Genomic DNA, 13,337 nt, shown 5'->3' on the forward strand with positions numbered 1-13,337 from the left:
GGCTGCTTAGCAAGAGGTAGGGGGCACACCGAGGCTGGATGCTGCTTGTTTGGGGGTTGCAAACCTTTGAGAGATTTTAGGAAAGTCCACAGCACCAGCCAAGACAGGCCATTTGTATGGAAGAGCCATTGGAAGTGGCTTAGGTGGGCCCGCTAATTGTGTGGGATGGGGTCTCAGGGAATCATCAGAGCGGGACAAACAGTGTTAGACAGGTTGATGGAGACTCCGATATTGTGCCCATCTCCACAGGCCGGCTGGGTAGGGGGAGGGCTCAACAAAGGAACAATGGCTTCTGCCCACACTTCTGTCTGGGAGAAAGCTGCCCCTTCAGGCCTCGGTGTCAATGCAGACAATTCAGTTCCTCCCCATATATGTCCCTGGCACTGGTCATGCTGCTCCCCCCGCACTGGAGCTCAGAGTGAATGAGTCCCTCAGCAATAAGTGCACGTACAGACCCTTTAAGAGGAGTGCCTGGGACTCCAGCAGCCCTCCATCTCACTCAGCCACAATCTCCACTGGTTTTCATAGCCAGAAGTTGTGGGGACTTCTCTTCCGGACACTGAAACCCTAGGTTGGGGAGCCTGGTGTGGGGCTTGTACCCCTTGCTCCTCAGGGGGGGGACCTCTGCAGCCGAAATAGCCCTTCCGATTCTTAACAGACACACATGGGTGTGGGACCAGCCCGTTTTGTGTCACCACCCATCCTACCAGTCTCAATGTGGCTTCTTCTGTATGGCCTTGATTATAGAACTTCTGTTCATCTAGACTTCAAGTGATTCTCAATGATGGTTGTTCTGTAGGTTAGCTGTAATTCTGCTGTAGTCATGGGAGGTGAGTACAGCATTTACCTGGTCTGCCACCCTGACCAGAAGCTGAAATGTAAAATTTTAAATAGTTAATGTTGTGTGAATGCTATCTCAAGAAAAAAAGATATTTTAAAAATGCTCCTACTAAAATAAAAAACCCCATGCTATCCACAACTACAAATGCACTTACTCCTCTTCTCAAAGGAAGGTAATCCAAGTCCTAACCAACTCCAAAATCAGGATCTCTGCATAATGTGCATTCCTCTCAATGAGGTCTAGATGTGGCTTATTATCTGTAATGGTGGCTAAATTATAAATTTAATCACCCTCAAAACATAAAATCTATGGTGGTGGAGAGAAAATAGATTATTCACAACGAAGACCGACTTTGGAAGAGAGGAAAAGGGGAGAGCATGCAGGGGTTGCCAGTTCATGGCCAACACCATACGCTGCTGACAGGGTGACAGGGCGGCCAGGGCTCACTTCCCCACAATGGAGCCAGGTCCTGGTCCAGCTTCCTGGAAGAATCTCCCTGGCTCATTGTTCTCCATGGCTGTGCCTGAGGGCCTGCAGGGAAGAAGTCCTCTTTGGGGAGGCCCAGCTTCCTATTAGTATGGTCATGCATCCTGGAGATTCCTTCAGAGGTTGAGCAATCTCTGGGTCTGAGGATGAGCTCTATCCGTCTAAAGACAGACACAGACACGTAACAAGAAAATGTACTTTATTTTTTATAGTATATTAAATAAATTCAATTTACAGTTGTACTATGCTCTATTTTTATTGGAAGGGTACATATATATCACATAAAATGTACCATTTTAACCATTTTAAGCATAGTTCCGAGGCATTAAGTACATTCACATACTGTGCATTCATCACCACCATCCATCTCTAGAACTTTTGCATCTTCCCAAACTGAAACTCTGTACCCACTGAACACTAACTCCCCACCCCTCTCTCCTCCCATTCCCTGGTAAGTACTTTTCTACTTTGTTTCTGAATTTGACTACTCTGGTTATCTCATACAAGTGGAGTCATACAGTATTTGTCCTTTTTTGTGTCTGACTTACTTCACTTAGCATAATGTCTTCAAGGTTCATCCATGTTGTAGTACGTGTCAGAATTTCCTTCCTTTGTAAGGCTGAGTAATGTTCCGTTATATGTATATGGCACACATTATTTATCCACTCATCAGTTGCTTAACATTTGGGTTGGCTTTATATTTTGGCTATTGTGAATAATGCTGTTATGAACACTGGTGTACAAATATCTATTCAAGTCTCTGATTTCAATTATCTTGGGTAGATACCTGGATGTGGAATTGCTAGGTCAAATGGTAATTCTGTTTTTCTGGGGAACCACCATACCGTTTTCCATAGAACCTTTGTGGTTTTGAGTCACTGAGACTTGGGGTTGTTTGTGACCACAGGATAACCTAGCCACAGGATAACCCCAGATGATCTAGGATCAACCAGGATACTAGTCAGACCACAGTGGGGCAGACACAAGTGAGGGGGATGTAGGAGCCCAAAGGCTAAATCAATTTGAGCTGGACCCAATGTGATGCGTGGTGAGGAAGGCCCAGTAGGGTTAGCCATCACTGATACACCTCTTCTCAGGACCACCTGGAGGGTCCACTTCATGCCAAAGACATCAGGGCCAGGCTCTGGAATCAACCCTGTAGCCAGAGGGTTGCTTTTTAGTGGACACAACACCCCTAATATGGTCACCTTGGGCTTCTTAACCCCAGCAACACACACACATCCAAGGTCACACACATCATAGGCTCCCAATGATTTCATCATAAATAGTTCTACTGAATAGAAACTTACATTGCTCATCTCACCCCTGAGAATTTCAGCTTGTTAAGAGCAACGATAATGTTTTAAAGGTGTAGGCACTGATTTAAGAGACAGATGAACCAGGCTTTGAATGCTGGCTCTGCTGCTTCCCAACTGTGTGGCTTTGACTAAGCCTCAGTTTCTTCATCTGTAGTGTGAAGATAATACAAACTACCTCAAACCGTTGTTAAGGACTGAGGGAAAAGTGCCAACTCTGGTGCCTGGCACATAGGAGATACTCAGTAAACAGTTGCTGCTATTTGGAGGCAGTATTATATAAGCTCTTGAGGAAGGGAGAGGAATGGCAGCCATATTTCTAAACATGGTTGTCCCCTTACCCAGCTTTAGAGTGTTCAGGGATGCCCACTTGATGTCGAAAGCAAAACGGCATGGGGCTTGCACTGCACGTATTAATTTAACCAAAGTTTATCGAGAACCAACTGTGTGTCAAGTGCTGGGTTACAGATGTGAACCCTCTCCTCATGGAGGGAACATGATGAGTCTGGAACTGGCCAGCTAGAGACCATGGATATCAGGACCTATTATCAGTGGCATGGGGTGACCACATGAGTGAGGGTGATACTGAACAAGGTCAGGACAATTGTGTGGAGGGAGGTCTCTGATCTTGAGGTTCAGGAAGTGGGGCAGACCAAAGGACCTGGAAGCATCAGAGGACTTCCAGAAGGAAAACCTCCTGGATGAAAGGTCAGTTCCATGTCCCAAAGAGTTAGGTAACTCTGTTCCTCACAGGTGTGAAGGTGGTGGGGGGAAAGGGAAAAATAGCACTGTTTTCAGCGGTGAGAGCCCGGGTGCTGCTATTCAGTTGCCCCTGCCCACAAGTGGGGTGTTGGGTGCCTGGGGAAGGGAGCACACCATGTCCTGGGTCAGAGTGCTCAGGGCGCTTCCATGTAGCTGAAGGCGCCAGGTGGAATGGGGATGCAGTGGGACATGGCTGGTGGAGGTGCAGGCAGAAGCAGGGAGCGAGGCCAGGGAGCCCCGCACCAAGCCCTAGATGTCGCAGTTTGGAGAGTGATCAACAGAGGGTGGCTGAGCTGGTGGAAGTAGACAGAGATGGCCCAAATCAGAAACCCGGAGTCCTGAGAACTCTGGGAATGAGAACAACCCCCACAGCAAAGGGGTGAGTAAGCATGAGGTTGGCGTGTAGGTGTGCACAGAATCTTTAGAACTGGAAGGGAACTTCAATGTCATTTAGTTCAACCTCCAATCCCATGAAATCTGTCAGTCTTCCACCACGCAACTAAGGGCACTCAACTCTACTTGGACACCTCAAGGTACGGGGAGCTCACTCCCTTCAGGGGAGCACATCCTGTAGAGGCCCTCGATCCCCCAGGACTGCCTGGATGGGCCTGGCGTCCCGACCTTGGCCCTATTGAGTGGGCTGGCCTCCACTGGGCAGTGGCACCTGGTGGGTGGGGTGGGAGTTGCGGTGCCGATGGGCTGGCGCTGCTGTCCCCAGCCCCAGTGCTGAGGCAGGCAGAGTGCAGTGGGCTCTGGTGGAGGTCGGGAGAACTGCAGGGCGAAGGCCGCCGGGGGCTCGGCGGGCTGCTGGGGGGGAGGCACTTGACACCGGCCCGGGGAGAGGAGGGGCCGCTGTCCCTGCGGCCAGTGCTGGATGCGGGGACCCAGCGCAGAGGCAGCGCCAGGTAGTGGAGCGCCCCGCGGGGGGAGGGCTGCAGCAAGGCCCCCGGCGGAGTGGCCCGGAGCGCGGCGGAGGCGGGGTGCCCCGGCCCAGCGCAGGGTCGGGGAGCTGCGGGGTCCAGCCCGTCTCGCAGCGTGCGGGGACCCCCAGCGGGGCTGCAGAGGCCGGGAAGTCGGATGCGGGCGCTAGGACTGGCCGCGCACCCAGGCCGCTCCCGCCGCGTCGCCCCGGGGACCCCAGTCGGCGCTGCCTCCCGGGTGGGCTCCGCAGCGCCCGGGGCCAGCGCTGCCACGGGGGGCGAGGCCTGGGCCGGCCGGCGGCCGGAGGGAGGGAAGGAGGAAGGCGGAGAGAAAAAAGGGGTGGGAGGGGGGGACCCGGCGGAGGAGGCGGAGAGAGGGAGCGCGACAGGGATCGGAGGGAGGGAGCCAGCGAGCAAGGCAGGCAGGCGGGCCGGGAGGGAGGGACGGCGCTCGGGCGGCGGCGGCGGCGAGTGCAGAGGACGAGCCGGGACGCGGCGCCGCGGTACCAGGGCGCGCAGCCGGGCCGGCCCGACCCCACCGGCCACACGGTAATGAGCGCCGCTACTGGCGGCCCGGGCGGCCGGCCCGGAGGCGGGCGGGGAGGAGGGGAGGCCGGGCGGGGGGCACGGAGGTAGGCAGTGCCCGGCTCGGGGCATACTCCGGGACCCTTGCAACTCGCTGCCGGGAGCTCGCGGGCCAGGGTTGCGGGCGGGGACGGCGGGCCGGGCTGGCCAGGACGTCGCGGGGCATATGAGGGTTTGTTTATGTCCCCGCGGGCTCCGCAGGCGCCCCCTCCCGTCCCGCCCGCTCCCGGCACAGAGCCCCCTCCCCGCCCCCGCCCGGCTCCGGGCTCAAGTTCAAGTCTATACAATGCCGCAGGGGGCCCCCTCCACCGCCGGCCTCGGCCCGGGTGCCCGGCTCGGCGCTGCCGCAGGGGCTCCGGACCGGCCGCCCCCGCCTTCTGGCCCTGCCGCCGCCCGGGAGCCCCTCCTGGGGCCTGCGGCCGGGTCGCAGGAGGGCTCGGACCCCGACCCGAAATAATCGGCTCCCGCCGCGGCCCGCAGGGAGCGGACGAGGGGGGTGGAGGCCGGGCCCCGCGCAGGCTCAGCGGCCGCAGAAAAATGGCAGACCTGGCTGTGGCTGTACCCGGCCCCCCGCCCCTCCCCTCGGCTCCTGGCCCTCCTCTGCCCGGCGGAGCTGGGGACCCCGGAGGCCTCCGGGGGCTGTCAGAGGGGTGATCTGGGGGCCGGGCTGGGGAATGCTGCGCAGTGGTCCTCCTTCGGCCACCTGTGGCTGGGGGAATGGGGTGCCAGCGGATCTGGGAGGGGCGACGGGGGTGAAGAGAGTGCCACTTGGGGGGCACACCTCCCTGTGGAAGGCCGGGCAGCGCGTGGGGGGGGTTGTTATGCCTGCCTCCTCCCTGCCCCCGCCGCGGGCCGTGGGAGCCGGGGCGGCGGTGGCGGTAGCGGCGGCGCCGCCGCAGTATGGGGGCGGGGCGGGGGCGGGCGAAGATCCCGGGCCCGGGCCGCGGGGGCCGGAAAACGCCGGGATGGGAGCAGCGGGATCGGGGTCGGGAGCGGCGCTGGTGGGGGCCCCCGGGGTCGCCCCTGCAGCATCAACACCCTCCCCCGCACACACTCACGCACGCGGACACACTCACGCACACGCACCCCCGTTGGGCCGGTGCAGACGTGTCCTTGAAAGCTTCGCATCTGCACTGTGAAGGACGAGGCCTCGCTGAGGCTGCGGATCCGGGTCTTCGGGCCCAAGTCCCAGCGCCCTGGGAGACCCCGAGCTTCGGAGCCGCAGGCGGACGCGGTCCTTGTCCCGCCCTCACCCCGGCTCCCCTCCCCCAGGCCGCCCTGCCCTCCCTCTCCCTGAGCGCGGACCGAGCTGGCGTGGGTCCAGGACCCGCCCCCGGCCTCCCCCAGCCCCCCATCGCTGGGGCCCGCCGCCCTCCGGCTGCCAAACTGCGTTTGGCTTTCCTGGAGCCTCGCTTGTTGGGGGCACCCACTCCCTTCCAACCCCATCTCTGTTTCCCCCCTTTTCTCTCCATCCCCTCCGTCCTTCCTCCTCCTCGTCTCTCTACTGCAGCCAGTTGAGTAGGTGTTGGCGCCCTGGGTGGGGAGTGGGAGCTCGCCAGTTGTCAAGGGCTCTCTTCCCTAGCTCGCGAGGGGAGTCCCCTGTGGCTGCACCTTGACCCAAGATGGCGTCCCGTACCCAGCTGGGCTGCTCCAGCCTACGTCAGGCTCGGGAGGAAGGGCCGGGGCCCCAGAACCACACAACTCACTCGCTCCCAAACCAGCAGGAATAGGAGCCTGCGAGAGTAGAGCCCTCCGCCCTGTGACCCAGCGTGCCCCTCACTGCCCTGCCCAGAGGCTGCCATCAGCATCCCTGAGGGACTGTACAGTCTTCATGTTTCACCCTGGGCTGCCAGCGGCTGAACCGGCCTTCTGGGCCCACAGGCTGCGAAGGGATCCTGGGATCAGGTGCTGCGCCGCTGTGCCTCCTCCCTCCCAGGCAGATGTGACAGCTGCAGCGAGGGAAGCTTTTCTCCTTAGGCCGTTGCTGGAGTGTAAGGACTGGCCATGGGATTTCTGGAGCCCAACTGTCAGGCGGACCCTCTCTGGGCTGTTGGCAGGGGCGGTTTCCTGGTGGTTTCTTGAGCTGCCTGGGCTTGGAGGCTTGGGTTGTCAGGAGTTCCTTCTAGCTTTCTGTGGCAAGGTGGTCCCCCTCTGCCTCCAGGTCCCATTGAGGCCCTGGTTTGGCTGTTTGACAGACAACTCTGTGAAAGTTTAAGTCTGTGCATGTGTACACATGTGCTGCACCCAGGCAGGGGCCCCACGCAAACTTGCGCAGCGTGTCTGGCACCTGCCTGCCTCCCTTCTGGGCCCCACTTCTTTGGGCCCTGGCTCCCTCTCTAGCCTCTTGTCCAGCTCCTGGGTGCTTGTCTTCAGCTACTCATCAAAAGTACAGCTCCAGGCTCAGGCTGACGGAGGCTCTCCTTGGTGTCCTTCCCAGGCACGTGGGCCTGTGATAGGAGGCTGACCTTAGAAAAGGTGAATTCCTTCTAGACTCACGGAGTGACGTGTCCACAGTGCAAAGGCTGCTCCCCAAGCATAGGAGAGGACGACCATGACCATCGGTCAGGGTGTCTGCGGACAGGATTCCTCTGCGGGGTGGGGGTTGGACTGGAGCTTGAAGGTCCATTCCAACTTTTCAGTTCTATGGCTCTGATTCTCGTGGTGGAATTTCAGACCCAGGAATGGGGGCGGAGTGGACCATACAGCAGTAATCAGGAAAGGCTGTCAAGGAGAGGAGGTCTGAGAGAGAGCGGCCCCCTTCCTGGGGATGGACCTTTGAAAGCAGAAGGTGGTCTGGGGGCTGGGGGCCCTACAGAAGACAGGTTCGTCACATCTGACTCCACAGAGGCTGTAAAAGTACAACTTCCAGTTAAGCCTTCACAAGTGTCCCTCTGTAGGTTTACGTGTAAATCCACGTGTGTGCATAATTTGAGGTTTCCTCCCAGGTCTAATTCACAGTCAGCGCCTGAGCCCCTTCCTTGAGGGATATTTTACTATCACAGTCACACACATCCCTGCCATTGATCCTGTGAAAAAGCCTGCGAGAAAGACAGGACAAGCTCAAAAATATTTGCCCAGGGTGACTTAGCACGGAAAAAGTGGGGCCGGGCCTGCCCTCTGGGGAACTTAGACTGTCCCTGCCACAGGCTCTCCTGGGCTGCTGCTCTGTGTGTCAGTCTCTCCTCTCAGTTCGCGGTCTCCATGGGACAGGGACGTTGCCTTGGCCGCCTCTGGGTCCCCCATCGGACATTTCGTGGGGCCTTCATGGGTGTCTGCTGAGTGGCGGGGAAGCGTGCTGCACATCTGTGTTTTTGGTCCCTGTCCTCTCTCTAAGCAGGTTGTGTGGCTGTGTTTTCTGCTTGCTGCTGCTGTGCCTTCCCCTAATGGCCATCGCCTACTCTTAGGCCAGTTCCTTAGGCTCAAGCTTCCCCAAAAGACCCAAGTTCTTTCCCAGCAAGAGCCTGGACTCCCTGAAGCCTTCTTTTTTGGAGAACCAGATAGAAAGGGGACTCGAAGAGCAGTCTTGCCAGCTCTCTGATCATTGATAAACTAGACAACCCTTTTCCCGTCTTTGGGCTTGAAACGTTACCATTAGAATCCAAGCCTTGGAATTTGGGGTTGAAAGAGAACTTTAAGCCCTAAGAACACTTGGAGGTTGGGGGCTGTTTGAGTGTGGGGTCAGGCCCCATTTCTTCCAGAGTTGGAAGTGCTACCCCAGAGCCTGAGGCCAGAAGGCCAGTTGTGTGCCCATCACATGCTCCTCTCCCTTGGCACTTCCTGCTGCCTTCTGCTTGTGTGGGCCTGGGGTCCCTAACTTGGTGCCTATGTCCCCTTTCCCCATCTCATGCTCCAGTGAGAGTTAAATGTGTTTCTGGCCTCTAGCTTGGGAGCAGCCAACAGTTAGGGCCAAGGCACGGCCTGCGGGAATTGAGTCCACTTCCATTTTGGTATCTAACAGAGAGTGGAGCCTGTCAGGAGCCCACCTGCCCTTGAAGCTGGGCATCTCTCTGGGCCTGTGCGTTTTGCTGCTCACGAGCAGGCTTTCATAGTAAGCTAAAGGTGCCAGATTCCTCTCCAATCAAATCTTGAGGGTTCGTTTTCAGTCATTTCTCTCTTTGATTATTTCCCCCTAAAAAAAAACAAGCAAATCTGAGATCCATGCAGTGTCAGAGATTTGTGTGTGTGCCCAAGCCTGCCTCCACTTGGCTAAGTGTGTGGCCAAGACAGAGTGTGGTGCATGTGGGCCTCTGTGCATATTTCTGTGTACACATCTTTCTGTATACACAGTGTGCGGATATGTGGGGATAGCTGCTACTTGCTTAGGCACGAGCCCATTGTAAGGCAGCTGAATTGAGGGCCCTGGAACCAGAAGGAGCTGAGTTCTGACCCTTCTCAGCTGCGGGATCTGGCGCAGCTAACTTAATCTCTCTGAGCCTCAGTTTCCTCACCTGTAACATGGGAATAAGACCAGGCTGTACTCAGAGGTTGTGGGGATTAAAGGAGATAGTGTGCGTTCTCTTAGCAGAGTGTACGTGCCCAGTGTTAGCTGTGTTATTTTGTCATTTGGGCAGCTCGCATGGACTGGCATTGCAGGAAGTGCTCTGAGAAACGTTGTCCATTTTCCTGCCTCTTTTGCAAAACCCTAGAAGGATGAAGAAAGTGCTGCTTTTGACTGAAAACTCTTGGGAAGTAGGAGACTCCTCAGAGCCACTTAGCAGTCACGTGGTCAACAGGTTGTCTTTGTATCCACCTTAAATCCCTCACGCTGTAGTTTCGGCTCTTTATTCTGATTCTGTCCTGAGTGCAGCGTATTTGTTTCCATTTACCAGAAACGTAGCAAGCATTTCCTGTGGGCAAGACCCTGTGCTAGGCTTTGAGGGGACAGAGTGAGTTTAGGATGTGCCCAACTAATGACTACAGACCAAGGTAGTCCTCAGGGGAGGTAGAAATGAAGTGCTCAATGGACAGTGAGGTCACAACCAACTAAGAGATAAGGGAAGGCTTCTTATAGGAGGTGGCACGGAGATGGGCCTCCAAGCACCAAGGTGGGGCTTCCAGGCTGAGAGGAGGAAGCCAGGCTGTCCGGGACAGGGTGGCTGGAGTGTGGGTGAGCCGCTAGGGAGGCAGAACAGAACAGGGCCTCAGGTGTGCTGGGGTCCTGGCTGAGGCCCAGTATTGCTTTGGGAGCATGGGCCCCTGTGCTCCGTAATTCCTGTGTGGCCAGTAGAGAATCACTCTGAACTGCTCTGCTTTGGGAGGTGGGGTGGGGCCAAGACTGAGGGGGGAGGGGACGGGGAAGGGGTCAACTGAGCTCATTTGGTTTAGGATCTTGATGATGCCTTTTTATTCTGTAGACTAGAGCTTAAGAGCTCAGACTTGGAGAGACACAGAGCAGGGTTTAAATTACACCAACCCCAGGGGGTTGTGGAGATTGAGGGGAACCCCAGCCAGGGTAAGGTCTGCGTGCCAGTGATGGCACAGTGATGGCAATCGTGGTGTGAATGGCGGGGAGGAGGGTCCCTTACCTGGCTTCCCAGAGGTCTTTGTGTCCCCAGTTGCATCCCCTCCCCCAGCCTGAGGTGCTCCAGCATCCAGAACATTCCTGCAAGGGGCTGTGGATGTGAGGGAAATGGGGGCTTGGAACTTACTCCGCTCTGCCCTCCCTCCTCCCTCCTCCGCACACAGCAGAGCTGAGCCCCCAACTTGGAGGCGAGGTGCCCCCAGGTGTGGCTGCTGGTGCCTGGCTGCCCTGAGCGAGGACTGCCCGTGTGGGCAGGGCCACACCGCCCAGTGGATCGCGTCGCAGGCCTGTCTGGAGGACAGTGACAGGGGGAGGAGGTGCTGACTGAAAGCTGGGGGCTTTCCTAGCCAAATCCCAGCAGGGAGTGGAATTTTTTTTTCAACTGTCGCTCAGCCTTGCCCACTCCCATTTTGCTGGGGTCTCCGACCCCTAAGGCTTCTCAGCCTTATTTACATCTATCATCAGGTTCCTATTTTCTCTTCCTGTGGTCATGGCCCTGCTCACTGTCATCCCTATTGATCTTCCCTCTCTGTTTCTGTTTCAAAAGTCAAGGTCATTTTCAATTCTGAGCCAGTTGTCAGCTGCCCCCTCTGGGTGCACAGAGCGGGCAGGACCGTCTCAAGCCGCCAGTCCCTGGAGGGCTGGGATTTAGGTGTCCTGATGTCCCCTGTGGCGCCCTTCCTGCTGTGCGCCTGTGCCCGCAGATGTTCCCGACTTCACAGGTCAGCCAGATTCCCGTGCTCCGGTGTCCTTACGTGAAAAGGTTAAGAGAGGCTTAGAGAGGACCTATGGGATGGTGGAGTCACATCCGTGGTTTACTGGCTGTGGGTTGGATGTGGGCCGAGTCACAGTGAAAGTCCGGGAATGCCTGGCCTTCGAGACTGGAGGCCCTGGGCGCAGACCTCCCCTCAGAGGTTCCCCAGAGGGCCCAGGGAGGGGCAGTGGAGGGCCCTGAGGCCCCGCCAGGCGGGTGGGACCCTCCGGCACGCCCGCCAGCGGAACCCGATGGGGAGGGGCCTCTTAAAGGAGTGGTCCCGTGTGATGAATACTATAGATTCTGAAAGGATTGTGGATAAACAGAGATCTGGTTAGATTTCCCAAAGCCTTAGAAATGGGGTAGTACGTCTGTCTATTCTGATGTGTTAGATGTCTATGGTATGGCGTTGGGTAACCAAAAAAAGCCGTATGCAGAGTGTAATCTTGTTTTTGTAAAATTTCTTTAAAATATATACAAATATACACACTTACAGGATTACACGTGCATAGGAGAAGGTGTCTGGAAGGGTAGATAGCAAACCCGTCAACAAAGACTTTGCCCTTTTTCTTTATACACTTCATGTACTTTGTAATCTTTGAAAAAAATGTAAATACCCCTTGTTGCTTTCCTAATGACAACAACAAAAACAAAACCACACTTTTTAAAGCTTCTGGATAAGAATATGAAAAAAATTTGAGTCACCCTGGGGCTGAAAGAATGGACTCTTTTTTTATGGTGGTTAAGAAACTGGCTTGGAGACTGACAGCAAAGGCTTGGGTTACTCAGGTACTTGTCTTTTCTGGGAAGGTTGCAGGGAGAAATACTGCAGGCACCGAGGCCTCCAAGGGGAGCCTGAACGGATGGGGGTTGGGTGGGAGTGGACACAAGGCAGCTGGCCATAGCCGGGTACTCGCCAGGGGCAGTGGACTGAGTTAGCTTTATAGGATGGTGGCTGGAAACTCGGTTCTGACCCAGGATGGGAAACTAATCACTGAGGATCTTCCCAGAAGGCTTCAATCTATGGTTCCGCCGGAACTGGAGGTAGGACCAGGGCCTGAGCCTGGTATGGAGCTCATGTGACTCAGCCCTGGCATAACGTGACACAGGGAGGGCAAAATGGGGCTATAGGAGGCCCCGTCAGTGGGTGGAAGGGATGCCTGGGGAACTAGTCTGTTATGTGGGCTCAAGCTGTGCCCGACTTACGTGGAGGCCCATGAGCAGGTGGCAAGGTAGAGAAGTAAAGGGCAGGTAGTAATTCCTCTGCCTGTTGCTTGGCAATAGTGTCCTCTACCCACTTCCACAGTCCCCTACCCCAGTGCCTACCCACGGGTACCCTCTTGGAGCTTTGCTTTCCCTCTGAGGCTGTCCCTGTGAACACGACTTGAGGAAGGGGGTTTGTACTTCTTTGGCCCCCCCCTTGAATAAGGCTGGAAGAAAAAGAAAAAAACGGCAGCATGGAAGCCAGCGCGAGCTGGTCCCTCTCTGGACGCTCTGCCTCTATGCCAGGCTGGTAGGGGACAGATGTGCAGGGCAAAGCAGAGACCTGGGGTGGGGGGCAGACCTGGATTACCGTCTCAGCCCCACTACTGCTGAGTTGCTGCAAGGCCTAAACGTCTTTGAGCCGCAGGTTTTCTATCTGTGTATCAGGGAGAAGAGAAGAGTATAGACATCTTACCTGAATCAAATGAAATATGTTATGAAAACAGCCAGCCCTGTACCCAGCACATAGTAGTTGCTCAGGAGATGTAAGTTCCTTTAAGTGACATCATGACCGGGCTGCATGAGGGTGACCTTGGGGACTGTGTATGATGACCCCATGACGTCCCTGGTGCACTATAAGACCCTACAACTGTTGCTTGTCACTTTCATCACTCCTTAGGGGCCTTAGGTCCTCCATCCCCTCCCCTGTAAAGCCAGTATTTGAGTCCCCCAGCCCTGGCCCTCTGGTCTTTGGGCCTTTAATCTTGATGTATTCCATTAGTCTCTTCAGAGTCTGTGCCCACTGGGGACCCCACTCGTCCCCCAAGCCCTGAGTCCCCTCCCTTCCTGCCCTCTGGTCTCTTTGGCCCCAGAGCCAGCGGTGGCTTCTCCTCTGGGTTCTGGGCCTGCTGGCTTGGCTGGCTCTGCCCCCTGGCCTAGAGGCATGGGA

The 13,337-nt window shown here is 56.3% G+C and overlaps 1 protein-coding gene across 2 annotated transcripts in view; it reads left to right on the forward strand.

Annotated features, from left to right (window-relative positions):
• The first annotated feature begins 4,159 nt into the window (after nt 1-4,159).
• Nucleotides 4,160-13,337, forward strand: part of DNMT3A (DNA methyltransferase 3 alpha) — a 101,996-nt gene continuing 92,818 nt past the window's right edge. The window contains exon 1 of one of the 2 annotated variants that reach the window (XM_081069047.1): nt 4,160-4,310. The gene's annotated coding sequence lies outside the window, so the exon portion shown is untranslated. Of the gene's footprint in view, nt 4,311-4,736; nt 4,875-13,337 lie in introns of those variants that run through there. The other variant, XM_081069046.1, reaches the window with a different exon arrangement.

Source organism: Rhinolophus hipposideros (assembly GCF_964194185.1).
Source record: "Rhinolophus hipposideros genome assembly, chromosome: 12".
NCBI lineage: Eukaryota > Metazoa > Chordata > Mammalia > Chiroptera > Rhinolophidae > Rhinolophus > Rhinolophus hipposideros.